Here is a 19,715-nt window from a genome sequence, read left to right as displayed (position 1 = left end):
GACTGGCACAACCTCACCAGGTGAGTATATCTCTTTCTTGCTCTTCTACCCTCATACCGGTTAGACCCTATTGCGCTTTTTCCCCTCCTATAGCTTCACAAGATCTGCTGAAGAAAAGCAGGCCCAAACCATAATGCTGCTACCACCATGTTTGACAGTGGGGATGGTGTGTTCAGGGTGATGAGCTGTGCTGCTTTTACACCAAACATATCATTTGGCATTGTGCCCAAATAGTTCGATTTTGGTTTAGAGCACCTTCTTCCACATGTTTGGTGTGTCTTCCAGGTGGCTTGTGGCAAACTTTAAATGACACTTTTTATGGATATCTTTGAGAAATGGCTTTCTCCTTGTCACTCTTCCATAAAGGCCAGATTTGTGCAGTGTACGACTGATTGTTGTCCTATGGACAGACTCTCCCACCTCAGCTGTAGATCTTTGCAGTTCATCCAGAGTGATCATGGGCCTCTTGGCTGCATCTCTGATCAGTCTTCTCCTTGTTTGAGATGAAATTTTGGATGGACGGCCGGGTCTTGGTAGATGGTGGTATGATACTCCTTCCATTTCAATATGATCGCTTGGACAGGGCTCCTTGGGATGTTTAAAGTTTTAGAAATTTTTGTAACCAAATCCGGCTTTAAACTTCTCCACAACAGTATTACGGACCTGCCTGTTGTGTTCCTTGGTCTTCATGATGCTCTCTGCGCTTTAAACAGAACACTGAGACTATCACAGAGCAGGTGCATTTATACGGAGACTTCATTACACACAGGTGGCTTATATTTATCATCATCAGTCATTTAGGACAACATTGGATCATTCAGTTTAAAATAAGCAAAAGTGTCCCACTTGTTGATTCTTCACCATAACATTAAAATTTTTATCTCTATGTTTGAAGCCTGAAATGGGGGAAAAGGTTGAAAAATTCAAGGTGGCCAAATGTTTTCGCAAGGAACTGTATGTGTGTGTATATATATATATATATGTATATATATATATATACACACACACACACACACACACATATATATACATATATATTTTTTTATATATATATATATATATATATATATATATGTATAAAAGGATGATGAGCAGCAGATGAGATTCCCTGAGACGGTTTTTGATAGTCTGTGCAAGAATTCTTTGGCTATGCAACCCAACTATTGCAGCAGTTGTCCGGGTGGTGGGTCTCAGACAATCTTGGAGATGATGCTGATGTGGAGGTCCAGGGCTAGTGTGGTTACTCGTGGTCTGCGGTTGTAAGGCTGGTTGGATGTACTGCCAAATTATCTGAAAGGCTTTTGGAGACAGCTTAGGGTGGAGAAATGAACATTCAATTCCCGAGCAACAGCTCTGATGTAGATTCCTGCAGTCAGCATGCCAATTGCATGCTCCCTAAACCCTTGCATTATCTGTTGCATTGTGTTGTGTGATAAAACTGCACATGTTAGAGTGGTCTTTTAAAGTGGCCAGCCAAAAGCACAACTGGGAACCAAAAATACAGGTTCCACTCATGGTCATGGAAGTTGAGTGCACGTACTCGGCATCATATCCAGATGTTGTCTTTTCAAAATAGATGTATGAGTGGTGTCAGCATTGCTTCAGAGAATAAAGGGGTGGGGAGGTCAGCCTGTCAGTGCTCAGACCATACGCCGTAGACTGCGTCAAATTGGTCTGCATGGCTGTCATCCCAGAAGGAAGCCTTTTCTAAAGATGATGCACAAGAAAGCCCGCAAACAGTTTGCTGAAGACAAGCAAACTAAGGACATGGATTACTGGAACTATGTCCTGTGGTCTGATGAGACCAAGACAAACTTATTTGGTTCAGATGGTCACATGCATGTGTCGCAGCAGCTAGGTGAGGAGGACAGAGATAAATGTGTCTTGCCTACAGTCAAACATGGTGGTGGGAGTGTCATGGTTTGAAGACACATGAGTGCTGCTGACTGTGGGCAGCTACAGTTCTTTGAGGGAACCATGGATGCCAACATGTACATGTGTAGTGCCCCTAAGGCTACAGTCGCCACAGAGTACTGCACCTCCCTTAAAGTGTCGTGCTTAACTAGGATCCGGAGGAGGTCGTTACCAGTTTCACTACTTACATATTGAAATACACAACCAGGTTGCCTTCCCCAATGGAGACCGGGCTAGGGTAGGATCTTAAGGTTGCTTTCAAACATGGGGGGCACCACCCACTAGTGACAGGGTCTTGGGGAGAAGCCACAGAGGGGGAGTTAGGAGCCAACACAACAGAGGAAGTCCTTCGGCAGGAGAGGACAGGAGCATACGTGTCTTACCAGTGCTCTGGTGGGACGTGGGAGTTGTTCATGTGGTTGCCAAGGTGAGAAGTTCATTGCTCCCTCGGAAGTGGCGCCACACAGGGTGCAGGACCCCAGGGAAGATTGTTCTCTAAGTTGGTCTTCCAGAATCTGCCGGGAGGGGGAGGTTGCAAGCTTCCCTGGCCACACAGAGCCCGAAAGCAAAGTGCCAAATTGGATCCGGGGCCTTGGATAGAGCCATGCCCCTTGCCGGAGCCGTGGCACCTGCAAATAGGGACAAGAGTACTACTCGAGACGGACTGGGGTTCCCAAGTAGCTTTAAAACCTCGTGGATACAGCACACAAGGCGCTATGAGGAATGGACACATTGAGCACCACACCAGATTGACCTCCGAAGGAATCCGGGTTCGATAAGGCCCATCACAGCAAGTGACCAGTACCACCCGGGCGAGCGGCACAAAGATTGAGTAAAGACACCTGGAACCGCAGCATCTGACTCGGACTCTTATTACCGGCGCCGCCGCCCCGCGCCTCGGTGCCAAAGGCCTTCACCAACACTACTCCCCTCATCATCCTTCCCAGGGCCCACTCCACCTGTGGGGAGCGATACCATCTTTGGCTGCTATTACCATCCGGCCCAGAGGACAGCAACAGCAGCGGCGGCTAATCTCTGGTCGCGTACCACAGGTAGCGTCACGACAATCATCCTATTACAACCCCCATCATCCTCCCTCCTTATTGGTGTACACCTCGGGGCACGAAGCCGGGCAGGCCACCGTGACATCCCAGACCACTACACCGGCCCGATGACGAGTAAAGCAGGTACGAGACCCGTGCCTGACTACCCCCTGCCCCCTTCGTGCGACACATGTACTGGGACTTACAGAAGCAGAGAGTGATCCCCTCCTTTTTGAATCTAGGCCGCAGGGCAGTTTTCTAACATGATAAAGAGCCCAAACACACCTCCAAGGTGACCAGTGCCTTGCTCAAGAAACTGATGAAAATGGTGCTGGAATGGCCAAGCATGTCTCCAGACCTAAGCTCTATTGAGCATCACATTGGAGGTGTTCTCTTCATGGCTGTATCCTGGATATCACTATACAAGGCAGATGGCAGACTGCATATATGGCATTTTGTTGGTGAGCGGTTTGCTGATGTGAACACTGTAAATCAAGTGGCCCATGGTGACGATGGGGTTACGGTATGGGCAGGCGCATGTTATGGACAACAAAGACATGTTAATTTTAATGATGCCATGTTGATGGCACAGAGATACCATGACAAGATCCTGAAGCCCATTGTTGTGCCATTCACCCATGACCATCACGTCATGTTGCAGCATGATAATACACGGCCCCATGTTGCAAGGATCTGTACACAATTCCTGGAAGCTGAATACATCCCAGTTCTTGCATGACCAGCATACTCACCAGACATGTCACCCATTGAGCATCTGGCAGGCTCTGGATAGGTGTATATGACAGAGTAATCAAGTTCCTGCCAAAATCCAGAGTTTCGTAAAGAGGAGTGACCAACATTCCACAGGCCACAATCAACAACCTAAGCAACTGTATGCGAAGAAAGTTGTCACATGCACTCCGTTAGTAGTCACCTGGCAGCTTCAAAATATCTACCATAAACAAACTTGGCAGAAGCTATACCGTTTCCCAGAACCCTTCACCTATGATCCCTTGTACAGGGATCTGAAGTTAATTAGAGGTCACAAATTCAGCTGCTATTCAGTAGCACAAGCTGGCAAGAAGGATAGTTAGGAAGCCGGGTCAGATCAAGGAGATCACTTCAAGATTAGAACAGAGTCAAAAACAAGTGGCTAGTCAAATATCAAGCCAAGGTCAATTAACAGTAATTAACATGTCAAAACACAGGACAGAGGCAGAAATCAGTATAGAATCTTTATTGACTGGCAGTGGGAGATGGCTCTCTGGGGTTTAAATCAAACAGCCCCACCCAATGCTGACAGCAGACAGAAACCAAAACAACAGCTTCCAGACTGAACAGAACCACAAATCCCAGGAATAAAATTGGATTGATGTTATCAAGCGTCAACTGCACCGCCTAGCAGCCAAAGTAGAAATGGCATATATATATGGAGGCACACACACTAAACAAAGATACATTACATATTGCATGTTTTAGTAAGGTGATTTTTTTTTAGACATAGTAGTATTGTGCTATCACATTTTAGCACACAGAGTACAATATCAGACTGTACAGTACATTTGCCTATGCCTCAGTACATGTTGAATTGTCCAGGAATTAGATATGCTGATTACATAAATCCTCTTTGTGGACAGCTCATTTACATACAATGATAAAAGATGATGTTTCAACAACAAGGCATCTGCTATGAGGCAGACAGGTAGGACATTTTTTAGCATTCTGTAACCTGTATGCCCATATTAACGTTTAAAAAGGTCAAAGTGGTGACAGATTTCATTGAAAGGAACATCGAGATCTATGGAGATAAACTTGTAACTAGAGTTGAGCACGGTTCGCGGTTCGAGGTTCTCCAGTTCGCGGCTCGAGTGATTTTGGGGGCTGTTCTAGATCGAACTAGAACTCGAGCTTTTTGCTAAAGCTCGATAGTTCTAGATACGTTCGAGAACGATTCTAGCAGCAAAAAGACAAGCTAATTACTAGCTGGCTTTCCGCTGTAATAGTGTAAGTCACTCTGTGACTCACACTATTATGAAATTTCAGCGTATAGTGTGCGGGAACAGCGCATTCAGATCACTGATGGATAATGATGAATTATTTTTTTTCCTTGTCTTCCTTCCCTAAGCGCGCGCGTGTAGTGGGGCGGGCCAGCATGTCAGCCAATCCCAGACACACACACAGCTAAGTGGACTTTTAGCCAGAGAAGCAATGGCACGTGTGATAGGATGTCCATGTCACATGTCCCTGCATTATTAAAACGGACATTTTCCTCCAGCACGCCATTATCTGCCTTCTGCGTCTTGGTGTCAGTCACCGCTGGCGTAGCTCCTGTCTCCGATACTGCTGTGTACGCTCTATACACAGCGCTATACAGAATAGGGATAGAAGTTTCTATTAGTCCTTTTAAGGGCTAATACCGGCAGGGTCAGAGCCATAGGTGACAGGTCCGTGAAAACAGAGTTTAACAGCTACACAAGATGACAGCGTCTGTGTAGCTAAGGTCAGGGATTTCCTCGCTGCATTTCCCCATTAGGAGGGATAGAAAGGCAGGCTTCCTTTCCTCTACCCAGACCCACAACCCTGCGACTGTACCCTCCTGCCCTTTGCACACTCAAGCTCATTGTTACTAAGCCATTATACTAGCAAACACTGAGTAAACTTAGTGGCATCCTAAAAGTGGCTGTTGGACTTCCATTAGTGTCCCACTGGTGCAAATCTATGTGCATCACCTCTGCATTGCACACTCAAACTCATTGTTACTAAGCCATTATACTAGCAAACACTGAGTAAACTTAGTGGCATCCTAAAAGTGGCTGTTGGACTTCCATTAGTGTCCCACTGGTGCAAATCTATGTGCATCACCTCTGCATTGCACACTCAAACTCATTGTTACTAAGCCATTATACTAGCAAACACTGAGTAAACTTAGTGGCATCCTAAAAGTGGCTGTTGGACTTCCATTAGTGTCCCACTGGTGCAAATCTATGTGGATCACCTCTGCATTGCACACTCAAACTCATTGTTACTAAGCCATTATACTAGCAAACTATCCTGCCAGTTTAAGGGCCGTAGTTGTATTGTCAGGGATAGTTATTGTTGTCTATTCTGCTGTTAATAAAGATAGACCACCGCTGCAATCTACACCACCTCTCAATTTTTACTACCACATTTTAAGTGCACAATCTTGTCGCAATCAAAATGAGTGGAAAAATGACAGATGCTGGTGGAAAGGGGAAGAGGCGTGTTGGAAAAGGAAAAAAAGGGTTTGTCCGTGGGGAAGGTGGCAAAGCTCCATTAACATCTGCTGAAGATAGACCATCTTCCAGCAAAAGTAAGATGTCTACTACTTACCGTGGACAATCCGATGTGCTCCCTTTTTTACGGACACGAACAACTGGAACAAAGGTAGATGATGGCCAAAAAAGGAAAATGCTTGAATGGATCTCAAGTGGTCCAACAAGTGCCCTCTCCGCCACCTCAACTACCGCATCCAAAAAACACCAGTCCTCTGAGTTGTCATCCCAATCAAACTTGCTTTCTCCCAGCTCTGAAGTCTCCATCCGCCCTGCACAGTATGGTGGAACTGAGATGGCTGAGTCTGCAGAGCTGTTCAGTCACACTATAGCCTGGGAATCAGAGGTCTGCTCCCAAGCTACAGTGAGTACAGACCAGGAAATGGTCTGCAGTGATGCCCAGAACCTTTGTTACTCTGATTCAGGCCGTGAGGACCAAGTTTCTGAGCATAATGTTGACCCTTTTTCACAAACTGTAACACCTGTTGTTATAGACAATGAGGAACATACTGATGACGATGAGACGCAGATACCAGATTAGGATGACAACTTAAATATTCGGTCAGGGCAAGAAGAGGCTCGGTCTGAGGGTGAGGGGAGTGCAAACACAACAATTGATGAGGAAGTTCTAGATCCCACCTACTGTCAACCCACAGTCAGGCCCTCGAGGAGGTCAACAGAGACGGTGGAGGAGGATGCAACTGACGACGAAGTTACCTTGCGCCTTCCTGGACAGAGTCGGAGTACTGGTAGCACGTCTACAACTGCATCCTCAGCCACCACTGTGCCTCTGAGCACTAGTCGGGGTGGATCAGCAGGTCGCATGCCCTCTAAGCCTTGCCTAGCCTGGTCCTTTTTTGACATAGCAAAAGATCGCCCAAATTATGTGATCTGTAAAATTTGTCGTGATTCTGTTAGTAGAGGGCAAAACCTCAGCAGTTTGACAACTTCTTCCATGAATCGTCACATAAATAAATATCATATGTCCTAGTGGGAAGCTCACCGTGCTGCAATGCGGCCTAGCGGAGCGAACCATCCACCGCCTGCCCCTTCCAGTGCATCCGCGCGCTCTTCATCTTCTAGGACTGTGGGGACAGCTGTCACACCTGGTTTTCCACGCACAACTTCCACCACTGTAACCACAACAGGAAGTTTGCTTGGTAGGTCGTCAGTTGGTTTGGAAGGGGAAACAAGTGCGTGTGTACAACTCTCTCAGACATCGATAGCACCAACGTTGGATGAAGGCAACATCATGTCTACGCCTGCACTTTCCTCACAAACCTGCATTTTTCCAGGGACACCCTACTCAACACCGTCTACACACAGCAGCCAGATCTCTGTCCCTCAGATGTGGACAAATAAAAGGCCATTTCCTGCGACCCATGACAGCTAAGAGGTTGACTTTATCCCTCTGTAAGCTCTTGGCTACCGAAATGCTGCCTTTCCGCCTGGTGGACACACAGGATTTTAGAGACTTTATGTCTGTCGCTGTGCCCCAGTACCAGATGCCCAGTCGCCACTACTTCTCTAAGAAAGGTGTGCCCGCGCTACACCAGCATGTCGCACACAACATCACCGCTTCCTTGAGAAACTCTGTGTGTGAACGGGTGCATTTCACCACCGATACTTGGACCAGTAAGCATGGACAGGGACGTTACATGTCGCTGACTGGGCACTGGGTAACTATGGTGATAGATGGTGAAGGGTCTGCTGCACAAGTCTTGCCATCCCCACGACTTGTGTGTCAATCCTCTGTCTGTCCAAGTTCCGCCACTGCTTCTGCCTCCTCCACCTCATCTGGGTCCTCCACCTCCGCCCCCAGCCTGCCTGGTCAGGCCACCAGTGTTCTCACTGCGCAGAAGGAATCACGCACCCCTCATTACTATGCTGGCAGCAGAGCGCAACGGCATCAGGCGGTCTTTAGCTTGACATGTCTTGGAAATAGGAGTCACACAGCGGCTGAGTTGTGGGCAGCTCTGGAGACTGAGTTTAATAAATGGTTGTCTCCACTCAACCTGCAGCCTGGTAAGGCCGTGTGCGACAATGCTGCAAACCTGGGTGCGGCCCTTCGCCTGGGCAAGGTGACACACGTGCCTTGTATGGCTCACGTGTTGAACCTTGTTGTCCAGCAATTTTTAACACACTATCCCGGCCTAGATGGCCTTCTGACCAGGGCACAAAAACTGTCTGCTCACTTCCGCCGTTCAACCGCCGCAGCTGAGCGACTTGCATCGCTCCAGAAGTCTTTCGGCCTGCCGGTTCATCGCCTGAAATGCGATGTGGCGACACGCTGGAATTCGACTCTCCACATGTTACAGCGACTGTGACAGCACCGCCGAGCCCTGTTGCAATACGTCATGACGTATAGCCTGGGCCAACGAGATACAGAGGTGGAGCAGATCACCCTGATGGAGTGGTCTCAGATCAAGGACCTATGCACCCTTCTGCACAGTTTCCACATGGCGACGAATATGTTTAGCGCTGACAATGCTATTATCAGCATAACAATTCCAGTCATTTACATGCTGGAGCACACGCTAAACACTATTCGGAGTCAGGTGGTGGGACAACAGGAAGGGGAGGAACTACAGGAGGATTTATATGCGCAAGACACAACAACATCACCAAGGTCCAGACGTTCATCATCACCAACGCGGCAGGCATGGGATCATGTTGGACAGGGATCAACAAGGGCACATGGTAGCAGGCGAAATGTTGAGGAAGGTGCAGGAGAACATGAAGAAATGGAGGACGAACTATCCATGGACATGGAAGACTCAGCGGATGAGGGAGACCTTGGTCAAATTTCAGTTGAAAGAGGTTGGGGGGAGATGTCAGAGGAAGAAAGAACGGTTAGCACCTCTATGCCACAAACACAGCGTGGACTTGGTCCGCATGGCTGCGCAAGACACATGAGTGCCTTCTTGCTGCACTACCTCCAACATAACCCTCGTATTGTCAAAATTAGAAGTGATGATGACTACTGGCTTGCCACACTATTAGATCCCCGGTACAAGTCCAAATTTTGTGACATACTTCCAGCCATAGAAAGGGACACACGTATGCAGGAGTATCAGCAGAAGCTGTTACTCGATCTTTGCTCGGCTTTTCCACCAAACAACCGTGCAGGTGCAGGGAGTGAATCTCCCAGTTGTAACTTGACAAACATGGGACGGTCTCGTCATCTTCAACAGTCTACCCGTACCAGTAGCACCGTATCTGGTGCTGGTAACAGCAATTTTATTGAATCTTTTCATAATTTTTTTAGACCATCCTTTGCAAGGCCACCAGAGACAACAAGTCTGACACATAGTCAACTGCTGGAGAGGATGATACAGGAGTATCTCCAAATGAACATCGATGCCATGACTTTGCAAATGGAGCCTTGCTCATTTTGGGCTTCAAATCTTGAAAAATGCCCAGAGCTCTCCACTTACGCCTTGGAGATTTTGTCGTGTCCAGCTGCCAGCGTTGTCTCTGAACGTGTCTTCAGTGCTGCTGGGTGTGTGCTGACAGATAAGCGCACGCGTCTGTCCAGTGACAATGTGGACAGACTAACGTTCATCAAAATGAACAAGTCATGGATCCATAAGAAATTTACTACCCCTGTGTCATCCTGGGGAGAGTAAATGCTTGTGGATTTGGAATGTGCTTGATGCAAATCAAAACATCCTGTTTGCAACTAGGGCACAAGTGCTGCCACTGAAGGGGTGAGTGTCTGTGTGGCCCAATTTTTGGAAAAAAGGGAGACTCCACTTGGAGTAACCCTTGCTTACATTGTTTTTAAAAATGATCCAAGATGAACAGAGGTGGGATCAGGAAAGACTTTGCTACCTACCCCGGGGTCATCCTGGGGACGGTTAAGTATGGCGTATTTTTGAATGTGCTTGATGCAAATCTACCTGTGAAGTGTACAACTGGGGCACAAGTGCTGCCACTGAAGGGGTGGGTGGGTGTGTGTGGCCCAATTTTTGGAAAAAAGGGAGACTCCGCTTGGAGTCACCTTGCGGTGTTTTACATGATTTTAGAAGGGCGTGCCATGCCTATATCTGTGTCTCCTCCTCTTTTTCCTTGTCCAGCTCTTTTGTTTTCGCATGAGTATATGTCCTTGTCACTTTCCCATGTGTTTGTGTTGTGTTGTGAGTTGTTTGTCACCTTTTGGACACCTTTGAGGTTGTTTTCTAGGTGTTTTTATGTGTTTGTGATTGCCTGCCATTGTTTCCTATGCGGTTCGAGTGGCTCATCTCTACTTGTAACCTTGACATTTCTGATATTTTTCAACAATTTAGTTCTCAAGTTCTCAGACAATTCTCTTCTCCTCCTTCTGTTTGCTTAGCACACACAGACACACAATGTAAAGATTAAGTAAACTTCTCTCCTTTTTATCTGGTTTTACGTGTGATTTTACTGTTACTTGCCACAGGTGAGTTTTAATAAGCATCACATGCTTTAAACAAAGTTGCTAATGCTTACCCACCATTTTGGCAAAGTGCCAACAATTTTGACCAGTTTTGTGTGAAATTATGTCCAATTTGCCATTTTTGTCTATTTTTCTTGTGTCATTCCAATACACACAAAGTAAATAAATAGGTGTATGAAGAAATGTGTAATTGCAATAGGTTTCTGGAAGAAATACCATATTTTTCGGATTATAAGATGCACTTTTCCTCCCAAAAATTTGGGAGGAAAATGAGGGGTGCATCTTAAAATCCAAATATAGCTTACCTGGGGGGCTGTCTGTGTGGCGACTGGGTACTGGTTCCCTCTCTGTGTTGGAGGCCGGCTGCTTCTCTGTGCGGGTGGGCGTCCGGATGGGTGGGCGGATGGCCTGCTGGCTGCCACTCTGTGCGTGTGTGAGGTCAGGTGGCTATGCGGACTACGGTGGCTGTGCGGTGAGTGAACCTGTTCAAATGATGGCGCCGGGAGTCAGCGCGTACGCAGATGGCGCTCTTGGATGAGAGCTCCATCTGTTCATGTGCCGCTCCAGGCGACCATCATTTGACCCGGGACCGCGGATACTGGGACACTCACCGCACCGGCCTGCTCCACTACTGAACCACCGCTGCTGCCGACACGGACCCGCCGCTGCTTCCGCCACTGACAGCTGCCGCTGCTGCCACCACTGACCACCGCCGCTGCTGCCGCCACTGACCGCCACCGCTGCTGCCGCCACTGACCGCCACCGCTGCTGTAGCCATTGCTGCCACGTACCCGCCGCTGCTGCCAGCACAACTTCTGCCTCCTGTGACCCGCTTCACCACCTTTGCTGCTGTAAGACAACACAGGAGTATAAGACGGACCCCACTTTCATTTTTTTTACCTTTTTTTTATCTCTAAAATTGGGTTGCGTCTTATAATCCTCTGCGTCTTATAAAACAAAAAATACGGTACTTTATTTTGTGAAAAAATTTCAAGGGTTCCAACACTTTTGGCCATGACTGTATATAATATGATGGCCCCAGAGCCCCCTGTGTACAATGCTTAGCATAAACAAGTACAGCACTATTGAAATTTAACATTTTATTTCATATCTCACAGACTACAAGAATAATTTCCCAATATTTGACAACACTGAGGTCTATAGAACTTTTTTTTTAATGTCACTATGAAACTAAGATTAATAATATACATTGACCAGGAAAAGGGTACAGTGCTTTGAACTTTTGACTTTCAGGCTCCATATCTCACCTTTCACTACAGCTTTGAGTATAACACTACCATCATTTTATAGACAATCATCTTGGCTATCTCATGCATAAATTTGACTTTCAACTGCTTTTGCATATGATTAGTTATGCAGATTCTTGTCATGTCACTAAAATGTTACTGTTTTACTCCTAAAAATCTAAATTTAATTTTTTTTTATTTGGTTAGCATTTTCTAAATCCACCTTTGGCTTTGAACACTACCTGAATCCTTCTAAGCATGCTCTCAATTAGATTCAAGCTTGTCTTGACCGAAATCTGCGAGGATGGCTCAGTTATGGGGAGTTGGCATTCTATGGAAGCAATGTCTAGTTGGCACTATCATGTTGAACCGCTCGGGTCCGGGGGTGATTACTCGTGGCTCGAGGGTCTCCGGACCCAGGGGGCTAGGGGCCACTCTTAAATGTAAAAAGGGGGGGGGGGGTTATTTACAGGGGAGATATAGTTTGTGACGCCACCCATGGTGTGCGGTAACGGAGAGTACCGCCGCTGCCGATGGGAGTACCGGGGTTTATGGAATGGGGCCAGCTAGATGACGTTTTCCCTCCATGGGTAGGGAAGGGCCTGGGACTCTGGATGGTGGGGTAAAGGGGAGCGCAAGCTTGCTGGAAGCAGGGGATGACCAGGTACTCACTCAGACAGCATCGGTGATGAAAGCAGACTCTGACAACAAGGTAAACCAAGTCTCTGGGTGCTGCTGTCCTCTTGGGGGAGCCCGACCGGGTATCTGTGCTGCCCCCATACCAGCAGCTGGGCTGCTCGGATCCGGATCTGCGGTGGCTCGAGTGGTCTCCGGACCCGGTGGGTCGTGCAGCCCCTCAATGAAAGGGGGGGATATTTACAGGGGAGAATGGAAAGTTCGTGATGCCACCCACGGTGTGTGGTAATGTGAGGGACCACCGCTGCCGTCGGGGAGCCCGGTGACGATGGTGTGGCAACCTGATGTTTAACCCCTCCGTGGGTAGGGGGTTTGTGTCCCGGGGCCCATTGGATGGTGAGGTGCTTGGGTGCCGTAGGGAGTAGGAACAGGGGTTTTCAGTGTACTCACTCAGTCCAGGAAATAACAACAACGACAGCTTGTAAACCAGAATTCTGAGCACCACTTCAGCTTGTAGGGAGCACGCTTGGGTCCGTGCCCTTGGTGTTGCTCTTAGCCTGTGGCCCTGTCCTTGGCACCTCTGTCTCTGTTGGACCGGTGGGTATAAAACTCTTCGGGTCCCGCTCACCCGTATGGCTAACCGAGTGAGCTTTCTCTCAGGGTTCACGCGTAGGATTTCTTTGGACTGTATTGGGAAAGTCCTATCCCATCGGTGCACTAGTACCCCGATTTTGGAGCGGGTTGGGGATGAATATTGAAGTCTTCACTCCCGTCGGGTAAATTACCGGAACGCGTGAAGCTACTTTCCGACCTGGGGTCCACGTACCCCGTCTTGCCCTGGCCCCTGCCCGTTGATAGCTCAAGGCCGCTGGCTGCCCTCCTCAGCTGTCCATGCCCCCTGGCACTATCCCCTGCGACCGGGGTTCCAGCTCCTACCAGGCCCAGACCAACGTCTGCCACCTAGTACACAGGAGCTCTTCTCTGTGACCTCTCCCTCTCAGAGGGTCACTTCCCCTCCACCTCTCCTTTCAACTCCCCAAGCTCAACTCCAGCTCAACTGTCACTTTCTTCATTTTCCTCTCACTAAACCCCCATGTGGGCGGCCCTATTCCCTTCAGGTCCCCCAATGGTGTGTCTGGTGGGTAAAGTGTGAAGTTTTCCTAGGATTTCGATTGGCTAAGCTGTTAGCAACACCAAAGAACCAGGACCCGTAACCAAGGAGGGTGGATACTGTGCAGAAGGGCAGATTGCAAAATACCCTGTGACAACCTGATAGGCCAGGGCGTCACATATCTGTCCCCTGCAGTACTGCCTGATGGTACGGAGCCTGTCCCCGTGCACAATTTTAAAAGTGTCCAAGTGGCCTGTAAGCATAAACCTGTCCGGGCCCCGCTCCCTACTATGGATAGAAGAGGAGCTTGCTCTCAAGGGCTCACGCTTGGGATTTCTGTGGGCTGCTTGAATTGGAAAGCCCTGTCCCCCTCGTTGCGCTAGTGCCCCTGATCTCTGAGCTTCGTGGGGACAGTCCATAAAGTCACTATCCTCCGCAGGTTAATTGCCGGGTTGCTTGAACCTACTCCCCGACCTAGGGTCCAGTACCCCACTGTGCTTTCGGTCCCGGACTGGCTATTGTACTCAAGCTGCTGACTGTTCTCCAAGACTAGTCCAGGCACCCAGTCCCAATATCCCGTGACCAGGTCTCTGACTCCTCCGGGCTCAGACCACCGTCTGCAACCGAACCTTTACTTCCCGGGAGCCACACACTCCCCTAGCTCCTCAAGGCTCAAAGGCTACTGTGGCGCCCCTGAGGCTTCCGTCACCACAGGTCATTGCACCCCATCAGCGGTGTGATGCCCCATTCTGGGTGAGGAAGGGAGTGAACACCGCTCCCCTGGTAAATCCACACTACACCCATTGCTAGGAACACACTGGGACCAGGGATAGTGGCAGAAAACCCTCCCATGCTGCATGCTGAGAGGGGCCGTAAGACCCATCCCTGCTCCCATAGGGTGGTAGCTTAGCAACTGGGGAGGTGGGAGGTGCCACAAGAGAGCAGATAGAGGAAGGAAGGTCAAGTTAGTTTCAGTCTACCTCAGGGAGTGAGAGAGTGAGGAGCCAGCATGTAGTTGAAGAAGGAGAACGAGAGAAAGTGGGGAAGGAGGAGGAGGCCTGCTGGAGGCAGGCAAGGAGGAGAAAGGAAAGAAAGCTCCAAGTCAGTCAGGAGCTGAGAAACAGAAAGAGACGCTTCCTGGTGAAGATCCTGGGACTCGGAGGGTCCAGGTGACACCACGTAGAGAACAGAAGGAGTCGCAGGGCCACGGGTAGTCTGTAGAGCTGTCCAGGGCAGTTTAGAGCTGCGGTGGCCTGATCCACAAGAACATCGGTGGAGGGATCAAGCTGCAACAGGGGATGGTCCCTAGAGACTGGAGGAGTGCAAAGATCATCTCCAAACAGTAAAAACCGAGGCCCAGGGAATGTTGTAAACTCCCCAGGCCAGAACCCATAGCAGACCTTCCAGAAAAGGGGTAATCAGCCGACAGGTGACCCCCCAGCCTGGAGGCTGTAGTGGAGGCCAAGCCAGGTTCACCCTATCAAAGGCAAGGCTAAGGAAGACAGCAGAAGATAGAGACACTAAAGAGAAGGGTACCGGCTTTTTCTCTCAGAATCACCCAGAAACGGCGGAGGTCCCTGACAGTGGTCCCAGCAGTCCAAGGGCCCCTGGGCCCCGACAAGAATTGTGAGTAAAGAACTTGAACTGCACCCTTGGAGTGGTCTCTGTTATTTCAGCTGCATATACATTCACAAGCACCAACTGTGCCCCGGGCATTGCTCCACCTGTGGGGAGCAGTACCACCATTGCTGCCATAACATCATCCCGGTGGCCTCACACAGCAGCAGCGGCTTAATAGCCGCATACCACAGGTGGCGTCACAAACACAAACTTTATTCACCTAGCCACATATTCTACTGACACCCACCAGGGCCACGGAGCCGGGCCCCGCCACCACTGACGTCCCCCGGACTAGTCCGGCCCGGCACCGGGTGTCCCATAGCCCTGGGGTGGGCGAGTCAACTTTTGGCGTCACGAACAGGATTTCATGCCCGGTCACACCGGGTACTGTGCACCTGAAGAATCGTGAAATAGCCTGTGTTTACTGTGAGAAACTGCCGCCATTGAAGCCACTGAGCGCGGGAAGAAGGGGGGCGTGCAAGAAGAAAGGGCGCAAAGAGAAGCCCTGCCCCCTTGTCCAAGAAAAGAGCGCGAAGCGGTGCCCGCCATGGAAGGCGGAGAAAGAAGAAATGGCGACTAGACAAGCTGGCCGGCTGGCAGAAAGAGTCTAAATGCCAGACCAGCAGATAAAGAAAATGGCTCCTGTAAGCGGAGGCCAGGGGGAGCTCACCTGGATCAGGCCTGTGACCGCCGCTGAGCTGGAGGCTGAGGTCGGAAGGATGGCTGACGGGATGAAGAAGCAGAGCGGACGGGAGACAGCCGTGTGGGGGAAGGAGATGGTGCTGGCCATGAGGAGTCTGCAGAAGTCTGTGCAGCGAGGCCTGCATGGGGGTGATGCCCACGTCCATCCAGAGTCCACACCAGCGATGCCGATCCTGCTGCAGAGCATCTCCGGCCTAGATCTGGGTGAGTCCCATGCTGCCCCTGCCGGCGCGAGTGCCCCAACCCCCGCTGCCATTCCCGCGGTCCCTGGAGAGACGCCCGGCACGGCGACGCCGATCCAGGCCGCAGCCACGCCAGGTGCGGCCCGCCGAGATTTCGCCGCCGGAGCGGCGCCCATCCACACCGCAGCAGCGACGCCAAGCCCAGCCTGTCCAGCTCAGGCCCCAGCAGCGATACCCCGCTCGGACAAGCAAGATCCCGCCGCAGCGGCGACGTTAATCCACGCCGCAGATGCGGCCCGCCAAGCCCGGGCCGCAGCCACGCCAGGTGCGGCCCGTCAAGAATCGGTCACAGCAGCGACTCCAATACAGGCCGCCGCCATGCCAGGTGCGGCCCGCAAAGACCAGCAGACGCAGACTGTGCTGACCGCTGTCTACCTGCTGCCAGGTGGGGAGCCGGAGAAGAATCCCTACATGTAAAGAAGTAAGAAAAGAAGCTGAACTGTATATAGCCCCTGTCTGCCCCTCATTCTTTGTGAAGATGTCCCTTTTGTGCTGCCCTAATGTTCTTTTTGAAGATGACACCCTACCCTGCCTTACTGCCCCTTGTACTTTTTGAAGGCGTCACCCCCCATGTTTATGTGTTACCGGGCCACTGAACTGGAATGTGGGCCCCGGTGAATGTGATGTCTTATGTGTCCTGTGTAACCAGGCCACTGGACTTAGTGGCTGGTTGAGTTTTTGCACTTTTGTTGATTGGAAAAGAAACGAACTGCCAGGCTACTGGACTTGTTGTAGCCAAGAATGTATATAGTTGCACCCGTTGTGCCCCCTACCAGAATTATGGGGGATGTGCCCAAACTGTGCAATGAACTGAAAGTGCACACTTAGATGTTTCTTTATAAGAAGTTTGCAACGTTTAAGTACCTATGCCTCCCATAAAGGGAAGAAATGTTTTATTGTTTTATGTTATGCATAACAAAAATGTTTCTGCAGTTTCTCCCACATGTTTTGTTGTCTTTTCAGCCCGAGGACGTGCTGGGATTCGCTGTGGGGGAGTGTGGCACCCCTGAGGCTTCCGTCGCCACAGGTCATTACACCCCATCAGCGGTGTGATGCCCCATTCTGGGTGAGGAAGGGAGTGAACACCGGTCCCCTGGTAAATCCACACTACACCCATTGCTAGGAACACACTGGGACCAGGGATAGTGGCAGAAAACCCTCCCATGCTGCATGCTGAGAGGGGCCGTAAGACCCATCCCTGCTCCCATAGGGTGGTAGCTTAGCAACTGGGGAGGTGGGAGGTGCCACAAGAGAGCAGATAGAGGAAGGAAGGTCAAGTTAGTTTCAGTCTACCTCAGGGAGTGAGAGAGTGAGGAGCCAGCATGTAGTTGAAGAAGGAGAACGAGAGAAAGTGGGGAAGGAGGAGGGGGCCTGCTGGAGGCAGGCAAGGAGGAGAAAGGAAAGAAAGCTCCAAGTCAGTCAGGAGCTGAGAAACAGAAAGAGACGCTTCCTGGTGAAGATCCTGGGACTCGGAGGGTCCAGGTGACACCACGCAGAGAACAGAAGGAGTCGCAGGGCCACAGGTAGTCTGTAGAGCTGTCCAGGGCAGTTTAGAGCTGCGGTGGCCTGATCCACAAGAACATCGGTGGAGGGATCAAGCTGCAACAGGGGACGGTCCCTAGAGACTGGAGGAGTGCAAAGATCATCTCCAAACAGTAAAAACCGAGGCCCAGGGAATGTTGTAAACTCCCCGGGCCAGAACCCATAGCAGACCTTCCAGAAAAGGGGTAATCAGCCGACAGGTGACCCCCCAGCCTGGAGGCTGTAGTGGAGGCCAAGCCAGGTTCACCCTATCAAAGGCAAGGCTAAGGAAGACAGCAGAAGATAGAGACACTAAAGAGAAGGGTACCGGCTTTTACTCTCAGAATCACCCAGAAACGGCGGAGGTCCCTGACAGTGGTCCCAGCAGTCCAAGGGCCCCTGGGCCCCGACAAGAATTGTGAGTAAAGAACTTGAACTGCACCCTTGGAGTGGTCTCTGTTATTTCAGCTGCATAGACATTCACAAGCACCAACTGTGCCCCGGGCATTGCTCCACCTGTGGGGAGCAGTACCACCATTGCTGCCGTAACATCATCCCGGTGGCCTCACACAGCAGCAGCGGCTTAATAGCCGCATACCACAGGTGGCGTCACGAACACAAACTTTATTCACCTAGCCACATATTCTACTGACACCCACCAGGGCCACGGAGCCGGGCCCCGCCACCACTGACGTCCCCCGGACTAGTCCGGCCCGGCACCGGGTGTCCCATAGCCCTGGGGTGGGCGAGTCACTACCACAGAACTCACTTGTCACCTCCCACCAGTCTGCCTGACCCCCTAGGTGGGCGGCCCTATTCCAGCTCAGCAGCCCATTGGTGTGTCTGACAGGGTGTGGTGTTATGTGTGATCGGGATTTTTGGATGCTGGTAGAGGCAGTACTACATGTTAGGAACCCAGAACCATGGGGGTTTGAGTCCTGCACTAAGGATAAAGAGCGTGCAGTACCCTGTGATGACCTGACTAGTCCATGGGCGTCAAATTGGAATTGTGTGGTTTGTTGCTGTTATAAAGAGATACTGTGTAATTGGCAGCATTAAGTGTTCGCGGAGTGACTGGAACTGTGAACAGGGCGCAGTATGGTGGGTACTGGTATGAGAATCGCTGTAATTTATTTTAAAATAAAACTGCCGTTGGGCTTTATGAGTTTTATTTAATGCAAATTAAAATATTACCAAAACTGTTACAATGTAATGCCTAGGGCACAACATAAGGGGCGCTACAAGCCTGGATATACTATGAATGTCTGCTAGGTAGAGGATCCATCATACAAGGACAATGGGAAACCCTTGAGCCAATGACTAGCAACTTCTAAAAGAATGAAGCAAATGTGACAGGTGCAACTATTGTGACAATTGTCTAAGTATATTCATATATTCAATGTTTAAAATTCATATATTCAATGTTTACATATATCTTAGGCTGCTTTCACACATCCGGTTTTTGCTGTGCGGCACAATCCGGCACTTTGCAGGAAAATCGCAACCGTTTTTTTTTTCTGCCGGTTGCGTTTTTTCTGCATAGACTTTAATTAGTGCCGCATTGTGCCGCATGGGCTTGCGTTCCGTCCGTTTTTTGCCGCATGCGGCAGATTTAGCCGATGCGGCGGCCGGATGGAACGTAGCCTGGCACTTTTTTTGTGCGGCAAAAAAACCCGCATCGCGCCGCATCCGACCGATGCGGTGCATTTTCCAATGCATCCCTATGGATGCCGGATGCGGCGCGATGCGGCAAAAACCGCATCCGGCCGCCGCATGCGGTTTTTGCCACTGCGCATGCTCAGTAGCGTGCCGCAAGCGGCAAAAACCGGACGGGCCGCATGGGAAAAACTTATGCAAAGGATGCGGTGTTTTCACCGCATCCGTTGCATAGCTTGCACAGCCGAACTGAGCCGTACAGCTCAAGCCGGATGTGTGAAAGCAGCCTTAATTGTCTCTTCAGGGAGGA

The sequence above is a fragment of the Anomaloglossus baeobatrachus genome, chromosome 2 (assembly GCF_048569485.1).
Source record: "Anomaloglossus baeobatrachus isolate aAnoBae1 chromosome 2, aAnoBae1.hap1, whole genome shotgun sequence".
NCBI lineage: Eukaryota > Metazoa > Chordata > Amphibia > Anura > Aromobatidae > Anomaloglossus > Anomaloglossus baeobatrachus.
This window is presented reverse-complemented; position numbering follows the sequence as displayed.